The following is a 20446-nucleotide window of genomic DNA, read 5'->3' on the forward strand; positions in this document are numbered from 1 at the left end:
ACTTTACTCTTTTGTCACAAGTAAGATCTGAGACATTTGGGGCAAAAACTGATGAACAAAATATGTTTAAAAGGCCAGTTCCTTCACAATCATAGTTCTTATTTGTCTAACAAAATTTTTTGGCTTTCTAACCTTGACCACTCTTTCTTCCCCCCATGTAGAAGCCTATGTGACTACTTTTCCCTTTGAATGACTTTTCCCTTGACAAATTTTTCATGATGGCAGTTGCTGTTCAGGACTTCTGAAGGCTAACTCAGAACAGTTGGGAAGTGATGTGAGCTGTGTTTCATTTAATTCCTTCTCTCAAAGTAAAAGGAGAATACACCTAAACATTGTTCATATTCCTACTATTAGCATTTGGACTTCTAAGACTCCAAGAGGAACTCTTGATGTTGACAACTACATAATCTTGAGTGAAGGTTTTCTGCGTCAGGCCATTAGGTCTCTGTTGATATAATATCATGATGTAATCTTTATTTCCATTTATTTTATTTTACTAGGAAAAATTCTATCAAATAAGTCAATATCTCTATCAAAGCATTGGTGATAGAATAATGTATAAAATTAACCAGCATTAAATGAAATTATGTAGTAAGTTATTTATTCAGTTCTGTGAAAAGCAAATCTTTGCCTTTCTCATGGGAAATTATTTCTAAGGTCACTGCACAACTGAGAAGGGAAAAACACTTTAAAAAATCTTAGGTCCCATTAGTATAATTATAAAATACCACGTTTTAAGTATATTAATAATGGTAGTTGAGAGTAATTTGATAAGCATAATTTCTGTGGCAAAAAGAAAACAGAGAGGAAATTGTGTTAATAGATGTTGAAGGTAATTCTTCTAAACTTGGCTCCGAGGCTTGGATGTTCCCTCAAGACCAGTGCTTATTGCTTCAAATCACTCATATTATCACCCAGTTAATTCTCCTAAGACACATCCTTAGTTACTTTCTGGATGCATGACACCTTCAATTCCTTCCCCCCCACCCCCCGCCACCAGTTATATATTTTGAATTGTGATGACTATTAGCTTATCATTAGTTTTTGCTCTTCAAAATGTATAATATTTAGTTTTCACTGAATGATAACCCCAAATGATGCTTGTTCTGTGGTGGAATCTTTTTTTGTAGATATAGCTGGACTGTCTGGTGTCAGAACTTTCTGATCAGATTGTCTATGTGGCCTGATCAAACCACATAAAATGTGTACTAAATGCTTCCCTTTCTCCTGGATCACAGTGCTTGGTATTTTATCTGCAGTTACTGGTTACTTCCTTTGGCATGGAACCCGGATTGTCACCTTTAATGTACTATGAAGGTGTAACATATCACATCAGTATGGCTGCTTGTTAACTACTCTCAGCTAACTTTTCTTCACCACAGTGGCAGAACTAGGAGAGGGACCAACGGTCAAAGAGAATGTCTGGGTAACTGGGAAGTAAGATTAGGAAGAAGTTTTTTGCAGAGGACGAACACGTGGGGCAAAACTAGCTTACTTGACAGATTCACCTCGTTAAAATTGCCTGTGATAGGGATTCACTGATTCCCTGTTAACCCATAGAAACTGTGCCACTAAGCACGGATGGACGAAGAGCCCGGGAGACTCTTGCTCAGCCCTGAGGTCACCTGTGATGAAGTCTCTGTGTCAGCTCTTTGTCAGCAAAGCTGGTCAGATGTGAAGATGTAATTGGCAATAACTGGGTAAATTGTTCAAGAACACTGTCTTTATTCCTGAAGCTGTATTTGGTGAAATGTATTTTTCTCATTCTTCAGATGAATTGTGGATCAAGAGACAAAATGGTTTGTTTTAGATTTGGGAAGCCCAGATGGTTACGTGGGCACTCGCGCCTTAAGAGCTTGTTTACTGTAATTTGTAAAATATTTGTTTCATTTCTTGTGTTTATGTGTTCATGAGTCTGTTTTCCATACTGGCTGCAAGCTTCTTGGAGGACAGGGGCAATGTTCCTGGACCTCTTTAGAACCCTGCCTGGCTCATGACAGATGCTCAAAATATGGTTACTGAATAAAGGATGAAGGTTTGAATTAATGACAGTAGCAGGCTCTGGAGGGCATCTCAAGATGCCACCTGACATTACCTGTATTAGTTCTCTATCGCTCCTGTAACCTATTACTACAAACTTAGTGGCTTAAAATAACTCAAACTTATTATCTTATAGTTCTGGAAGTCAAAAGTCTGAAATGGGTCTCAATGGGCTAAAATCAAGAGGTCGACAGGATTGAATTCTTTCTGGAGACTCTACAGAGTCTCCCTTACTTTTTTCAGCTTCTAGAAGTCTTCTACATCCTGCATCTGGGGCTTATGGCCTTTCCTCCAATTTCAAAACCAGCAGCGTAGCATCTTCAAAATTCTGATTCTTCTGCCTCCCTCTTTCCCAAAGACCCTTGTGATGACAGGGAACCCACCAGGATAATACCCCCCATCTCAAGGTCAGTAGATTAGCAACCTTAATTGCATCTGTAACCTTAATTCCCTTTTGTCGAGGAACTGAACACTTTCACAGGTTCCAGGGCTTAGAACACAGACATCTTGAGGGGGCCACTATTCCACCTACCACATTGTCCAAACAGCATTTAAAAAAAAAAAAAAAAAAGAATTTTCAACCTGGACTAGATAGCTGTTTTTTCCCCATTTCTATAAACTACGTAAAAGTATCCAAATGGCATATAATTATTTTGAGAACAAGAGCCTAAATATATAAATTAATCCCACTCAACATTCTTTCAGGCAAATCGCTTCCATCTGCTTTATATCTGTATGAATCATAAGGACCGCTGGAAGGACTCAGGAATCTGGTATCAATGAGAAAACCCCAATCAAAGCAAGTGTGAGCTTTGAAAATAAACCACCATTGCGTTTGGATAATAGCCCATTAACAAAGGTTAATTTTCCTTAAATCGCAGCACATTCTGATTTTCTAGAATGAACTTCAAGCAATTAGAGTCCGTTGGGTAAACTTTTAAAACAAAATCTGAATGTATTGTTCCGAGCAATCGTGTAAAAACACATTTTTTAAATTAACATTCATTTTTAAAATTTAAAAAAAGATCAGCAAGAAACTCATTTAAGCAAATAAGAAGCACGCTGATGAACTTCAGCATTCACCAGAGCAACTCAGAACATTTGTTTTTAGCTTATAGACTAATGAATCCTAAATGGAGACCATTTCAGAGAGAAAGAACTTTGTTTTCCTTCTGTGGGAAATGGAAAGGGTGCTAATTAGGAATACGAAGCATTATGACATAATGAAGCTACTGAATTGCTCCAAATTTGTCCTGAATTTTGTTAGCTCCAGGGCTATGGTAGTAATTTCACTCTCTATCTTGTGTCCAAGAATCTGCTACCATCTGCCTCAGAATAAGTTTACCTATGTTGGCATTTTTACTACCAATCGAATCGTTTATTTATTTAACTAATGGATTCTGTCCTCATTAGAGCCTGTTATGATATTAAAATGTGTTTTGAGTCAGAAAGAAATATACTATATTTTTAAAATTTGAAGCTATCTGTTGGTTCTTTTTGGATTTTTGTCTTTCTACATTCACATAAACAAAATTAAGCAAAACTGCAAGCAAAGAGGTAAAATCCCAATATAAATCCATTCTGATTTAAAAAACAGAAGAAGAAAAGAAAAAGAAAATTAGCCCATGTCCTCCTGGCCAAATCTGGGCTCTACAGATATTCTCATAAAATAATTCTTCATCCCTACTTACCTTTCCCCTGTACAACTACGGAAATATAAAAGGTCTGTCTCTTGAATTTCTTCCCTGAGAGTCAAAGGCAAGATATTAGCTGGAGCTCTCCATTAGGGGTGTAGAGGTACAGCAGGTCCTCTGCTTCCAAATGGCTTGTGTCATATCAGACCTCCTTCCAGAAAAAAGAATGCACACAGTTGCATCCTTTCCTTCTGGATTTTATATATAATTATATAATATAATGCAATATAATATAATATATTACACACACGCATATACATAATTTAGTTTCTCCTGACTGTGCTTTTGACTTGGTTCTGACATTATTTCCAATCTTTTCCCAGAGCTGGGTTGATTAGAGTTCGGATTCTCCATCCAAGTCCTGCTAACCTTCTTTTCTAAGGGACTCCAATCTCGAGACTCTTTTGCTGGTCCTTCCAAATTGATCTTTCCTCTGGAAACTTAAGGAGTTACCCTCCTGATGCTGAGCACCAGGATTGCCCAGAGACTCCTATTCCCATTTTTTGCTTCCTCCCCAGGTCAGGTGCAAGAGGATTCATTCCTCCTGGTGGGGAAAGAGGTGATAGGGTACATGAGTAAGAGAAGACATCCCTGGGCATAACTGAGGTTCACTTCAAATCACTTACTTAACCGACAGACCTGCCGCCAAAATGTGTGAGTCCCTGACTCCATCTTTCTCCAGGGTCCCGTGCAGGAAGCAGCAGTGGGGAGCCGCGCCAAATTCCAGCTCCCATCCCCAGCCACGTTCTTCATTGCCACCCCGTCCCTTGTGACGTTAAATGGGTCAGACACTTACAGTTTGTGAGGTGTGGGGGCTTGAATCATCGGAGAAGCTGGAGGATTCTCAGATCTCAAGCCTTGACTCACATCAACCCTGATGAGTACAGTAGGGTCATCTGATAGTTAATTTTTCGCATTTTGCTGATATGAGGACTTGCTCTCTCTCTCCTTTTTGTTTTTAGGATTTGCTCTCTAAGTAAAATGTTGCTAATCCTGTTTAATTACTCCCATTTGTGCGGGTTGCTGCTGCTGCTGCACAAAAAGACACGGCTCTGCTTCCCATTGTACGAACCGGGTGTGTTTCGTAACACACGTGATTTGATTTCCTATTTTGCTATTTTCACATTATTTCCTTTATTATTTTATTTTCTTAAATAAAGTTTAAGCGCCAAATATAGAAGGGGCACAAATGCAGCTTAAATTTCCTTCTTCTCCTTATTGAGGTGTAAGTGACATGAAATAACCTGCAAATATTTAAAGTGAGCAACTTAATACATTTTGACATATGTATATACCCTTAAAATCATATCCACAGTCAAGACGATCAACATTTTTATCACTCCTAAAAGTTTGTTCATGCTCTTTTGTTTCTTCAAGCTCTCTGCCTACTACTCTCACTACCCAGGAAACTAGCACTCTGTTTTCTATCTTCGAGATTATTTGCATTTTCTAGAATTTTATATAAATGGAATCATGCATTATGTACTTTTTTGGGGGGACAGGGAGATCTGACTTCTTTCACTGAACATAATTATTTTGAGATTAACCCATATTGTGTGTACCAATGGTTTTCTCCTTTTTATTATATGATATATTGCAATTTGTTTATTCATGTGCTTGTTGATGGACATTGGGGGTTTTCCAGTTTTTGGCTATTACAAACAAAGCTGCTATGAACATCCAAGTATTTCTGGGAACACACTTCCTCTTGGGTAAATACCTAAAGTTAAAATGACTGGATCACTAGGTAGTTACATGTTTAACTTCTTTTTTTTTTTTTTTTAAAGATTTTATTTATTTATTTGAGAGAGAGAGAGAATGAAAGAGAGAGAGCATGAGAGGGGGAGGGTCAGAGGGAGAAGCAGACTCCCTGCCGAGCAGGGAGCCCGATGCGGGACTCGATCCCGGGACTCCAGGATCATGACCTGAGCCGAAGGCAGTCGCTTAACCGACTGAGGCACCCAGGCACCCTTCTTTTTTTTTTTTTTTTAATATTTATTTATTTATTTTAGAGAGAGAAAGAGGGAGAGCGTGCAAGGGGTAGGGAGGGGACGAGGGAGAGAGAATCTCGAGACTTCCCACTGAGCGCAGAGCCCTGTTCAGGGGCTGGATTCTATGACCCTGAGATTGTGACCTGAGCTGAAATCAAGAGTCAGGCGCCTAACCGACTGAGCCATCCGTGCACACCTATACATTTAACTTCTTAAGAAACTGCCAGACTCTTTCCAGAGTGGTCGTACCTCTTTATATGCCCACCAGTGAAGTACAAGAATTCTAGTCCCTCTACAACCTCACCAACAGTTGATGTGGCCGCAGTCTTTTTAATTTTAGCCATTCTTGTAGCTGTGTAGTGGTATCTCATTGGGATTTTAATTTATATTTCCATGATGACTAATGGTGCTGAGAATTTTTTCATGGTCTTATTCACCTCCGTATGTCTTCTTTTGTAAGGTGTGTGTAAAAATTCATTCTAAAATTCCCATTCAGAAATGAAAAAAAAAAAAAAAATGGGAGAAGCTCTTAACATAATCAGTCACAACCAGTAGGAGTCAGGGTTTGAGCTCTGGTAACGAACAAATCAGTCTCTCTTGATGTTCTGTCCTCCAGCCATGTAAATGAGGTTTCTCCTGTGGTTTCACATGGGTTTGTCTTCCTTGGTTCAATAGACGAGAGCATAAATGAGCTTCAAATATCTTTTATGTCATCAAACTAGTAATTCCCCTTAGAAGTCGGTGCGGAGAATAGCACTGCAGTTCAGAGCATGTCACAGGGACCTTTCCATATTTTTGAGTGCCTCCTGTCGGACAGACACTGCCCTGTACCTTGCAGTGCTGATGGATGAGGCCCTGTCCTCAAGGAGCTCACAGTATTGTAGAACCTCACTGGAATGTGCTAGATCCCATGTTCTGAAGTAGCACATCTGTTTAAGGAAATAAATGAATACATGAATATGTAAATAAATACCGCCATAATCAAAACACTTAAATCCTGGGGCTATGAGCAAGCAAACCAAGAATTTAGCAAACTGGCTTCATATTCTGGAACCTTTAAAATTTATGCATTTGGTGCCATTGCAGTCTGGGTCACAGAAAAATGCTGGTTAAGCTGTGCTTAAAATACATTGATAAAATCATGTGTGAGTCGTATTGACTCAAGCACCATGCAAGATATTTTATATATGTATCATCTTTTACCTTTACTACAACCCACCAAGTCTGGGCTTATAAACCCATTTTATAGACGAAGGGACTCAGTGTGGAAGTAACTCCTCTAAAATTTATCAACCAGCAATTTCCAGAAGTAAAATGAAACCCAGATCCATCAGACTCCATGACACTTTGCACCCATCTTTTGTTGGTGCCTAGAAAAATCCACCTTGCATGTGACCCCTCCTTGTACTCTGCTCTAACTTTGCTTCTTTTAATCAATAACACCTTAGAACTAAGAATAAACTGGTTAGAACGACAAAAAACGTCTACACAACAAAAACAAATACTCTGGTGGCCCATTTTCAGATATGTATGTTTAAAACTCCTCTAGGGAAAAAAAAATGTCATCCCACTGCGAAGTCCTATTTTGATCATTCATTTCCAGATTGGAAGCAGACACATACCCTGTGCATTAATCAAACTGTAAGGTGGTGACAGAATTTACTCTGACAGAGAATTCAGCAAAGCTTTGGTGTTTTTTGCAATTCTCTGGTTTTTTGCAATTCTGGTTTTTTGCAATTCTCTGCTGGGGCTGCTGACCTAGCTGAATACATATGGAGAATCTTCGGGGCTCTGAGCTCTGTGCAGAACTGTGCTGAACTCTGTGCTGTTCAGAGAATAGCAGTGAGGAAAATGCTAGAGACTAGGGCTCAAGGCTTCCTGGTTCTGGTAGAGTTTAGGCTACAACAGAAAGCATTGGCCTGGAGGCCTATGGGGTTGATGTGCACTTTCTGCATTTTGGGAGGAAGCAGCGGTGACCTGCTGTTATTGGCAACTCCAACATGGTCTGTGTGTCCGGGGAATTTCTTGTAACGTAAAGACAAACTGCAAAGGGGATCGGGAGATCTGTCTCCCGTAGCATCAAGATTGAATTGAACTCAGGAAACTAACATGAAAAATAAACAGAAGGCCACTTTTCATTCTCTGCCTCGATTGATGTATTTGGGAGCCTCTGCTTGGGCCCAGAACTGGCTTAGGACTGGAAACAGATCTGAGGAAAGTATGGTCCGAGCTGGGAGCTTCTGAGGTAGTTTGGACTTCAGAGCTAGTGCATTTTACAAATTGAAGGCTTGTGGTGTGGAGCAAGTCTAGCAGAGCCATTTTCCAAAAGCATTTGTTCCCTTATGTCTGGGTGTCACATTTTGGTAATTCTCAAAATAGTTCAAGCGTTTTCACTATTTTTATATTTGATCTGTGATCAGTGATTGCAACTCACTGAAAGCTCAGCTGATGGCTAGCAATATTATTTTTAAATTAAGGTGTGTTCATTGTTTTTGTAGACATAATTCCATGATACACTTAATAGACTCTAGTGTAAATGTAACTTCTAGATGCACTGGGAAACCAAAACATTCATTTGACTCCCTTTGTTGAGATATTTGCCTTATTGCAGTGGTCTGGAACTGGCCCACAATATTTCCAGGGTATGCCTGTGCTTATTTGTGGAATTCTGTGGTTCCCACCCTTTCCCAGCCATAACCCCCCCATGCAGGCTTCACAAAGACTGGGCCAGCTTTGCTCACCATTGTATAATGGGCACTTACAACAGTGTCTGACTCACAGTAGGGACTCACTGATCTTAGTTTGCCCCTTATCATCATTCTCCACAATGCAGCAGAATTGGTCTCCAACATATACTGCTGACCTGTCATTTTCCCACTCAAGAGCCTGTGATACTTTCTGAAGGGTAAAATTGGACTTATATAGTAGCAGGGCATACAAGACTTTTTACAGCCTGATCTGACCCTATTATTAAGTTTAATTATTAAGCACCTATTACATACCAGGCACTGTGTGGTCCCTAGAAATTTATCTGTAGACAACACAAAGATTTTGCCCTTTGGTGGGTGGAGATGTACAACAAAGAAGTAATTTTTTTTTTTTTTTTAAGATTTATTTAGTTGAGAGAGAACATGAGTGGGAGGGGCAGAAGGAGAGGGGGAGGGAATCTCAGGCAGACTCTCTGCTGAGCACAGAGGGCAGAGCCCGACTTGGAGCTGAATCCCTTGGCCCTGAGGTCACAAGCTAAGAAGTTGGATGCTTAACTGACTGCACCATGCAGGCGTCCCAAGAAGTAATTTTTATAGTGTGGTAGAAGGCAATATACGCTGTGATAAGAAAGAAAAGTTGAGTAGGGTGCCAGTGAAGGGCGATGTCAAGGGGCTCGTGGGATCTTGCAGCTTTTGAAAGGATGTTCAGCATAGGCCTGATTGAGGGGACGTCTGAGCAACACTTGAAAGAAGTGAGGGACTTTGCAGATTTCTGGGGATGGTTTCCAGCCGACGGAATGGACATTGCAAAAGCTCTAAGGCAGGAGCATGCTCAGTGTGTTTGAAGAACACCAGGAAGGTCAGTGTGGCTGGAGCAGAGTGAAGGTGCAGGTCAAGTATAGGAAGTAAGACCGAGAGACACAATGGGAGTTCAAGTCATACTGTTGGTTGTTGTAATGACTTAAACCTTTCCCCCCCTAATTTTGACAGTTTATTTGAGCAAAAATCTATTCAAATTGGACAGCACCAAACCGGAAGTGGTTAGGAGTGTTCCCATCGTAGACTTTAACTTTGAATAGCATGGTGAGCCATTTCAGAATATTGAAGAGGGAAAAGATGTATTCTGACCTAAGTCATTATATACATATACATATGCATATACGCTGCTCTGCTGAGAATAGATGCTAGGGGAACGAGGTCAGCTAGGGAGCACTGCAGTAATCCAGGTGGCTTGGGTCATTGTGGTAGGTGAGGAGGTGTGCCCAGAGCCTGTTCCTTCTTCAGCTTGCCACATACCTGGGTAGAGCAGCCTTTCAGTTGGAGAAAGCCTTCAGGCAAAAAAATGAAGACTCCAACAGCAGGAAGGTGGTGTCAGAGATCAGGCCTGAGGAATATGCTCAGGGCACCAAAGCAGCCTCAGCTACAGTAAGGACTGTGACATCAAGAAAAGGAAGCATACTCTGGGAGAATGGCATGGTGGGTGGACGAGGCAGTCTAGAAGGGCTACTGGACAGCACTGAGGGCTCCAGTGAGGCTCACGGACATGAGGGTAGGTCCTGATGCTGTGGCTACAGGCTGTGCCACCGCCAAGTTCAGCTGTATGGGTATGGCATGGAGTGGGTGGGGAATGATAGAGTCTGCAAAGAAAGGAGTGATTATGATGAATGATTGGGGAACTTAACCTGAGTAAGATGAGGAGAGGTGGTGTCAGAAAGATGAGGGAGAATGGAAGGTGACAGGATCAGTGGGTAGGAAAGCCCTTGGAAGTTGCAGAACTGGCAGAGTTAAGGCACCAGAAGGAGTGAGCTGGGGAGATAGTGAGTGAGTGTTGGTCAGGGTGGGACATGTGAAATTGAGGTGAGGGAGGAGTGCAGATTACTGATGAAGTTCTAGGGTATGGCCATGAGAATGAGGAGCTGAGGCAAGGTGGAGGACCAGACTGCTGGCAGAGAGGAGCTTCTGGAACAGAGAAGCCTGGTGTCGGAAGGACTGTATTTGAAACATTGGAATTTCCAAAACTGAAGATATTCTTGTAATGGAGAGAGTGGCAATGAGAGCAGTGCCAAATCACCAAGAAACGGGCGGAAATTCCTGGGGGCTAGCAGTAGAGTAGAGGGTGATATAACTTGTAGACTTAGAGCCAGAGCTAGCTTATCTGTTGGCTGAATTTCTGACTGTTCTTCTCCATCCAAACTACTACTACCAACAAAACAAAGATCTTTTAAGAGCTCACTATGGACCACTACTGGACAGAGAACTTTACCTGAATTAACTCAATCCTCTTAACAATCCCAGGGAATGTGGATTATGGTCCTCTTTGTCACACTTTAAGGAAACTTAATAAAGGAGAAGTTAGGTAACTCCCCAGTGTCACACAACTGGTAAGTAAGAGAGTGAGGATGAAAATCCAGGCAGGGTTTCCACTGAGACTTACACTGTAGCCACAGCACTTTAATGGTTTTCTCCACCAAGACTAAGATCTGGGCAAGAAGCACCCTCAGAACAAGTCTTAGGCTGGATAATACATGCCAAGTCAAAGTTGACGTCCTTTGGGGCAGTACTATTCAAAGCAGAGTCCATGGACGAGCATCACCAGGAGCTCATTAGAAATGCGAATTCTCACACTCCACATGAGACCCCAAGAATTAGAATCTCAGGATGGGACTCAGGAATCTGTTTTAACAAAGCCCTCCAGGTAATTTTTATGCATTCTAAAATTTGAAAAGCCCTGCATGAACCCTCTCAAGTCCAATATCTTGAGTATGGATATGAAATATAATATTAAATTCAAAGAATTGCAACATGACCTCCTCTGTCATTTTAACTCTATTTTATGATCTAATCTGATTCACACTTTTTACAGATCAAGCCATCCATCCTTCTGTATACAGTTAGAGTTCTTAATCCACCTAGTGCTATTGACAGGACATGAATATAGGAAAGAAGAAGAGAGTGTGTAAGGTAGATGATGAGCTTAGGCTCAGATCTGTTAAATGGGAGAGCTCTAGCATGGTTAGTTAGGAATCAGTTGGAGGTAGGGGGCCCTAAGCTGGGATGTAGTCAGTTCTGGGGAGACAGATCTGGGAACCATCAGCCCACACTAGTTGAAGCTGTGATTACAGACACAATCGTCTATGGGGAAACTGGAGAGCAAGATGAGAAAAAAGATGAAAGACAACTGAGTAGGGAACATCAATATTTGAGAAGTGGGCCAAGAGGGAGGAGACTGTGAACATCTGAGAAGAAATGATAACAGATGTAGGCAAAAGAGAAGAGAGTGCTATTCTGGAACTCAAGAGTTTCAATGAAGGGTTGAATTGCAGTGTTGAAAATCAGAGAAAGATCAAGTGGATTGAGAACTGAAAATAGAAATTTGGAGGTCACTGTTGGTAAGTTCTGACAGAAAGTGAAAGTAGAAAACCTTGTGAGAAGTTGAGAATTTAGTGAGACATAAGGCTGTGGAGACAGGTCTCCAGCAGGGTCTCAGGGACTTCGGTGTCTAAGGGAAGAAGGTGGACAGAGTGTTAGTTTGAGAAGGAGTAGGATGAAGAGAAAGATATTTTTTTTAATGAAGAAAGCTTTAAAATGTTTGTAGTATGAACAGAAGACAGAGGAGAGGGATACATTAAAGGCACAAGAAACAGAAATTTATCTGATAAGGTGAAATTTTTTGAGACTTATGACACAGCATTTTTTTTTTTTTTTTGGTGGTAGACCTATAAGAAATGTTTGCTAGATACATTTACAAATGAATGAAATAATTATTGGAATACAGTACATCCCAGAGTGAAGAAGGACAGCCCTCCATTGAGAAAGGTTCAAATTCCCTTCCGGAGGTACTTAACCTCTCCCGCCATAGCCCACCGCTGCCCCCTTACTACTCCATGTCCAGGAACCCCTCACTGTTCCCAAAACGCATCACACCCTCACTGTCTCTTTGCACAATGACTCAATGGTTTTGTATCAGGTTTTTCCTCTGCCTGAAGTGTCCTTTCACCTACTCATCTTTCGAGAGTCCTCTCTAGTATCAGCTTCACCGTGAAGCCTCTTTTCTGTGAACTGGAATTCATTGCTGCCTCCTAAGGGCCATTACAGTCTTGTGTTCTTAGGTCTTGTGGACACTTCCCAAATTGTCTGCCATCACCTCGTATGCCTATGTGAATTTCCCTCGTTAGAGTGGAAACAGGCTTTGTACCTGCCTCTAACCAGCTCCTTGGATAGCGCTTGGCACATAATAGGCATCAGAGACTGATGACCAAATGAATGAGTGAAAGAAAATTGAATATTGGCTTTCTAAAACTATACATTTTTAAAGTTTTTTTTTTAAAGATTGATTTATTTATTTGAGAGAGAGAGAGCACAAGCAGGAGGGGCAGAGGGAGAGGGAGAGAGACTCTCAAGCAGACTCTGAACTGAACATGGAACTAACACGGACCTCCATCTCGTGACCCAAGATCACAACTTGAGCCGCAACCAAGAGTCATTTGCTTAACCAATGGCACCACTCAGGTGCCCCCAAAACTTTTTTAAAAAGAAGCTCAGTAAAAACCAGCCTATTGGTTCATCCCAGGAAATATAGAGGCACTTTTGAAGACACTGAAACATCAAAGCCTAGAGCAATCAGAATTATGGTGACTCTGTCAAAGTTATAAAAGGTTTTCATCAGGCCTGCCTAACGTGAGCACATGGACAGAGCAAAACTACTGTCCTACAACTCTCAGAAACAGAAATGTGTGACACAGATAGAACACAGGTAGAACAATTGGAATTTTTATAAATATATTTACTAACCAAAAGATCTTTGAAGGGTGCCGGGTCTCTCCTCAGTTCTGAAGAATGACCTTGGTCAGTCATGGACAGTCCATTATTCTTTCCAGTGGTTGGTTTATGAAAAGTCAGGCAACAGAATTCTGGTCAATGAGGCATGAGGGAAGTGTCTTAGGAGCTCTCATGAAAGAGTTTTTCTCATTCTTTTTCTTTTTTCTTAGTATAGAGCACTTCATGAATTTTCATGTCATTCTTGCACAGGACCCATGCTTCTCTGTTTCATTCCAGTTTTAGTATATGTGCTACTGAAGCAAACCCTAGTTTTTCTCATTCCTAACGGGGATTCAAGAAAAGGGCTTCTTTTCTTATATTCTTTGAACATGAATCAAGATGTGATGCCTGGAGCTATTGTAGCTATACTGTGACCAGGAGGTGACAAGTCTGAGGAGAAAAGCCAAAGCAGTGAGGATGGCAGAAGAGAAAGGTAGAAAGATCAGGGTCCCTGGTGGCTGTGTTGAGCCACTGAATTAACCAACCCTCCAAGGGCCCTACCGTTAGACTTTTTTTTTTTTAACTTCTTTTTTTTATATGAAACAACAAATAAAGTTCTTAGCATTATGTAAGCCAGTTGAATTTTATTCTCAACAACCTTCATCTGGACGTATTCTGAGAGATGCTACTGATCACCAAATTTAAGGACCAGCTTTTCTAGCATTAGAGGTTACTTTAACTTCATACTTTACTGTGACTTCTCAGGCTGCTGTTAAAACATACTGTAAATCTGCTACTGATTTTTAAAAATGAAGATACCCAGACAAATAAGCAATCGTATGAAGTGCAAACCTCTTTATACAGTATGGGTTTATTTTTATAAAAACAAGCTCACTTGAATATTTGACTCTGTTAATCCTACCTCTCCAAATACCCACCAGCTTTTATAACATTCAGATTCCAGAGTCTACCTACTACCATGATTGATGAAAGAGGATTTCCTAGCATTCTTGCTTTGTTCAGAATATGAGCTGAAGACATTTCCACATCAACTTTCATTCTAAAATATGTCCCAGGAAGAATGTGGCAAGTTTCTTGGGTTCTCATGTTTTGTATAGATTTAAGATCGATTTTAGAAGAGTATATTTAGTAATGCAGACTTATGACTGTGAGAATAATGGCAATGAGAATAATGATTTGTATTTTAGTAAGCATTTATTGAAAACTAATAACATGCAAGGGACTCCAGGGAAGCAGTATAACATAATGATGAAGAATAAGAGCTTTGCTCTCAAGCAGATGTGGATTGTGGCCTTGAAAGGTACTTGGGCATTTTCTTGGGAGGGAAACCAAAACAGGAGTACATGTTCCATTCTGATTCCAAGGGTCAATGTCTGCATCCTTAGGAAAGTGGGTGGCTGGGGCCTCCTTTTCTTTTGCCTTGAGTTTCTATGTGGAGGAAACTGTTAGCGAAAATCTCCTTGCCCCACACCCTATTTCTCTCTAGCTGAGTGATTTACCTGACCTTGGGAGATGAACTCGGCCATGGTTGACTCAGCCCCTTCCACTCTTGTTCCGTTCAGGGATCTGTCCCCCAGGTTTAACGGGGCCATGGCAGACCAGCAGGACCTGTTACGGTGGGTAAGTCTATACAATTCAGCCTAGCTTTTATTAGCAATCAATCTGACATCTTTATTTCCAAGTATCTGACTCCTGAGTCACTCCTGAGAGAGGATCTGAACTCCTAGAAGCAGGGAGCTATATACTAGAGGCTCTTTGAGACACCATTTGACCATGCTGCTGTGCTGCACACTGCACAAGATGGTGGAGGGAGGTGCCTAAATCTTTCCCATGTACAAAATCCCTTGTTTCAGCCTCTTTTAGCCAAAAGTTCTCATACAGATCGACTCCCAGAAGCCCTGCTTTTCTGTTCATGAGGCAGGCTCAGAAAAACAGAATGGCCACTGTTTACGGCAACCTCTCCAAATGCCTACCAGGTCGGGAGCTTCTCAGGACTGAAATGGAGTGACAAGTCAAAAGCAGCCTGACTTCTCCCAAGTCCTCACCATACCAGGTGCAGCTGGTTCTGCCAGTTTTCCTACAGCTGTGCAGGCGTAGGGGATATTCCATGGAACCTGCCATGAATGGCAACATCAGAGGGCTGACCTCAGTAGCTATAACAGCAGGGACATTAACAAGCAGGCAAAAAGAGGGGGGAAATACAGAAGGACTATTGATAAACCCATATGAAACGCTCCTGTCACATCCGGAAATCCTAAGGGGAGAAATTTCAGAAGACGAGTTTGTATGTTAATGCAGTTTAAGAGCTAGAGTCAGTGCAAGTTAGATTATTGTTAGTGTGACCCCAATTTGATTCATAGGGTGGTGAGGACAGAGGAAAAACGGATTGTAATAAAAGTTGTCATGCTGAGGTTTTGGTGTCATAATTCTATGTGTGAATTCAATTTGAGAACATTATTATGAGTTTTTGTGCTTAGATTTGAACATAATTTTGATTTTCTTCCTCTTACGATAATTCGCCTTAAATCATAGCACCAGAGCATCAGGGACCATGCATCTGGCCAGCAGTCAAGCGCTGTAGATGAAATTGTTCGGATTTTTGGCCTTGAGAATGGTTCTGATGTACCCAGTTCCTGGGGCTTAGGCTGCCATGCTTTTTGTGCAGGAAGCTTGGCTTCCCATCTGATGCAAGCTGATTACAAGGGTCGACGTCCGAGTCCTTAGGAAAGTGGGTGGCGGGGGCCTCCTTCCCTTTTGCGTTGAGTTTCTATGTGGAGGAACCTGTTAGTGAAAAGCTCTTTGCCCCACACCCTATTTCTCTCAGTGATTTACCTGACCTTGGGAGATGAACTCGGCCATGGTTGACCATGAACAACACAGGTCATTCCTGCCATCTTGCACCACCATCAGCAGGAGGGAGGAGCGTTAGAAGCTAAGATCCAAGAGGCTTACAGTCTGGAGGAGGGAGATGAGCATAAACCAGCATATCCAGTAAAGTGTTGTGTGGGTGTATGGGTACAAACTGGGGGTCCGGTAGAGTAAAGAGTTGTCTCAAAAAGGGAGTCTGTGGTCCAGGCATAACTGATAAAGGTACCCCTGTTCACTTTCAAAACTGTATTTGGATGATCAATTGTATGGCAACCCTCATCTAAGAACAGGTGATCTATTCTTCCTGAAACTTGGGGGAAAAAATATGAGTAGCATCTTAGGGGTGAAGATTAATATAAAATACCAATTTGTGAGTTACTTGCAGTCTGAGCCTGGGACTTACCTTCTGTGCCAGGCATTGATTGTGTGTGTGTGTGTGTGTATGTGTCCACGCATGGGCACGTAGGGGATGTAGGAAGAGCATGAAAATTGAATGAATAGGCAAATTAAATGAATGAGTCTCATTCAAACTAGCTCAAGTACTAAAATAAATAAAATTGTTAAATAACGAAAGTAATTTTCTTTTTTATTTCTATTCATTTTTTATTTTTTTTAAAGATTTTATTTATTTATTCACCAGAGACAGAGATAGTGAGAGCAGGAACACAAGCAGCAGGAGTGGGAGAGGAAGAGCAGGCTTCCCGCAGAGCAGGGAGCCCGATGTGGGACTCGATCCCAGGACCCTGGGATCATGACCTGAGCTGAAGGCAGAAGCTTAACGACTGAGCCTCCCAGGCACCCCAGTAATTTTTTTTTAGAAACCATTCTGAATGGTAGTAGATTTGTTGGGAGGTTTCAGGTAAACTAAGAGGGGTAAAAAGTGATTTTACAGATAACCTTGAAAGACAGTTGGTCTTTAAAACAAACCCTTGGGTCCTTCCTGTCCTCGTACACTACAGGATAATGACATGAGGATTCATTTGATGAAAACCTCCAAGAAGCTTCTGGGGGGAAAAATATGTCATAAAGGCAAAGTCATGGTCTTCTTGTTCTTTTGGTTTTTTTTTTTTAGATTTTATTTATTCATTTGACAGAGAGAGAGAGAGCACAAGCAAGGGGAGTGGCAGGCAGAGGGAGAAGCAGGCTCCCCACTGAGCAAGAAGCCTGATGTAGGGGCTCCATCCCAGGACCTTGGGATCATGCCCTGAGCTGAAGGCAGATGCTTAACCAACTGAGCCACCCAGGTCTTTTGACCCCAATACAGAAAGAATCTGAGGAAGGAAGTGCAAGACTTATCTGCAAATCCTAGATGGGTTAGGAGATGAGGTTTAGGAGGAAAAGAAGCAGTCCTGTTTGTAGCTTCCTGTGAGGTGATCGCTAAAATAAAAAATACACATGCACAAGGGGCACCTGGGTGGCTCAGTCCGTTAAGCGTCAGCCTTTGGTTCAGGTCATGATCCCAGGGTCCTGGGATCGAGGCCTTGTGTCGACTTCCCTGTTCAGTGGGGAGCCTGCTTCTCCCTCTGCCTGCTCCCCTTGCTTGTACGCTTTCTCTCTGTCAAATAAATAAATAAAATCTTAAAGAAAAATCCACGTGCTTTAGTTTTAAGTTAGTCATAACAGCAATGAGTTGACTCAGGCTTTTCTCTCTCTGAGCCTTCAGGGAATCTTCACCGAAAGAGATTGTGGTAAAAGGGATGCTGTCCTCTTTCTTGAAGCATCTTCTTGCCCAGGACAGGCCGTGGGTCCACCTGTGTGGGCAGACTGTTTATTTTGGGTGGTTTTAGCAGCCCCTGAAGACCACTAAAAGTCTTTCAAGGAATTCTTTCATCGGAGAAGAATTTCACTTTATACAGAGACAGGTGAGCGACCTGAAATACAAAGGGCTGGTACAAGGGCTAGCATTCCAATTCTGACGCCCTCCAACGATTATAAAATGGGCACAGCCCCACTTTAAAGTGAATGAGTTTTAATTAGTTTAAAGCAGGAGAACACGAAGGTACTAAAAAATCTAAGGTGGGGGAGGCTTGAGGAAAGGAAGCAGCTATTTTACTTTGCAATTTGGCTTAGAAAGCTCTGGTTGTTGTTTTTCCAAAGTATTGCCTCCGGCTATTCTGGAAAAGCTAATGTGGCAAATGAAGACAATCATTCATATCATTATGTTTTATTGAGCAAAAATATTTCTAACTAAAGTATTAATGGGACACTAAAGCACGGCATCTTAAACTTAATGGGGGAGCGGAGTATGTATGCCTTGCATGAACTGCTGTATTTGACATTTCTTATGTTTCTTTATTTGCTCTAAGGGGCTTCCATTCTACTCACCTTATGCTACTATGAACACACAAGAAGGATACTTATTCTCTGTTTCTTTCAAGTGCATAACTCTTTTTGCCAAAAGGAAATATATGATTCTGAATTCTGTGTGAAAGAGCAGCATAGATTTGGGGAAAAAAATAGAAAATCAAAAAAATTAAAATCTGAATTTTGTTGAAAAGATGTCTAGCTTTATTAAGATGTGTATTTCATTTTTTAGAAAGAAAATATAACTAATAAAATATAAATGGATTTTTCTCTAAGGGAAGCAGTTGAAAATTCTAAAAATTTATTTCTGCAGTTAATTCCTTATCCCAAATTTTTGTTACACCCTTGGCTATAGAGGTTTTGCATTTCGATCAACGAGGATTTACTTTTTCTTTAGAGAATAGCTAACACACCTCACTGCCCCAATGACCTTCCCATAACATTCTCCCACACAAAATATTGTAGATTAAAAAAAAAAAAGCTTCAACTGACTGAAGCTTATCTGTAGCTCATTCAGAATTGAAAATGGGAAGATTAACATGTTCCTTATTCATGAAACAGGGGAAAAGACAAAACCAGCAATTTGTGTGACCACCTAAGGTCCCCTTTCTTCTTTGCAATTCCATTTCTATATATAGAGTGGGAATAACTTCCTCACATATGGTTTTTAAAACAATCCACTGTAAGTGTAAGTAGTATATTTTTCTCTGTTTGTACTGGTAAGCCCAGGTAAAGAGGGTGAAGATGACTTCTAGTCTGTGTATGAACAGAGTTTGCAAGACAGTATAGGGAATATACTTGAAGGGCGCCCAGAAGTGTGTTAGCCTGACTTGTTAGCACGGATGGGAGTGCCCACAGCTGGGGCAGAGCCTGGATCACTGCTCATCAAACTCATTTCTTCTTCTTGGGAAAATAAGAACCAGCACAAGCCAATATGGTGGTCGCAACCCGTTTGTGGCTATTTAAATTTAAATTACTTGCAGTTAAATAAAATTTACAAATCAATTCCTTAGTTGTATTAGCCAGATTTCAAAGGCTTCGTAGCCTCAGGAGGCAGATGTCTGCATTCCTGTATAGTGCAGAAACAGAACATTTGTATCATTACAGGAACTTCTGGGCAATCCTGAGCTAGACCCCATTTCCATCTCTCCTTTCTTGTTATTGAGCTCTAGTCAATGAAATGTGAGAAGTGATGTGTACACCTGGCCTTCAAAACTCCTAAACAATTACTTTACTCTCTTTCCCCTCTATTGCAAATTTGAAGTCATGTGTTGCAAACAGAAGAGTCACAATTAGTAAAAGCCTTAGTGAGCAAAAGAGACCAGTAAGACATCACAGGTGAACTTGACTCCGCGTTCGGCAAACTTCAGATGTTTTTCCACCTATTATTTCAGATGACCTGTAAGCAGGTGTCATCAAGTTGACAGCAGCATGGGGCCAGAGGCACAGTGGAAACAAAAAATCAGGAATATTACCTCTAGGAAGAAATTCAGTTATGCTTCTACTCAAAAAGAGATGAAAAAAATCTAGTAAATTTTTAGAAAACTGTACTGCGAAGAAACGAGAAGTCTGGGCTAGAAATTGGTTTGGAGGACCCCTGACATCTCAAACTTGCAGGAGCAGAAAGTTCTGTGTCCCCTGTTGGGGACTGCTCCCAAATCCCAATTTCAGCTCTGGCCGGTGGGGGGGTTAAGGACCAGGGGTATCCTCCCAGATAGCAGGCCAAAGACATGGAAAGCATCAGATGAATGAGTTCCTTTCAGCAAATAGGAACGGGAATCAAATCCCTCTTCGCTGTGACTGCCAACGACTGCTCCCAGTTTTTCCCTTTACAAATGGGAGTGTTTGTCACTGACCTCCTGGCCTAAAGGCACTATTGAGTGTTGAACTTGTGCTGGGGAGCTGGGGGACGTTGAGGCAGATAGCTTGCCATTTAGGTCATAGGCCGCCAGATGACAGAGAGTCACTTCCAGAGCTGATTGAAAGGACTCAGCGTTACCTGCAAATCCTGGACTTGAAGCTGGACTGACTAATTGGATGGGATTTGAATAGTCTCCCTTCA

At 41.3% G+C, this 20446-nt stretch overlaps 1 pseudogene; it reads right to left on the reverse strand.

Annotated features, from left to right (window-relative positions):
* Positions 1–13416: 13416 nt before the first annotated feature.
* LOC123845109 (U6 spliceosomal RNA) lies at positions 13417–13514 on the reverse strand (annotated as a pseudogene).
* Between the last annotated feature and the right edge of the window lie 6932 nt (positions 13515–20446).

This window comes from Mirounga angustirostris, unplaced genomic scaffold (assembly GCF_029215605.1).
Source record: "Mirounga angustirostris isolate CCGP_5_RB_7025 unplaced genomic scaffold, mMirAng1.0.hap1 SCAF_5, whole genome shotgun sequence".
Lineage (NCBI taxonomy): Eukaryota > Metazoa > Chordata > Mammalia > Carnivora > Phocidae > Mirounga > Mirounga angustirostris.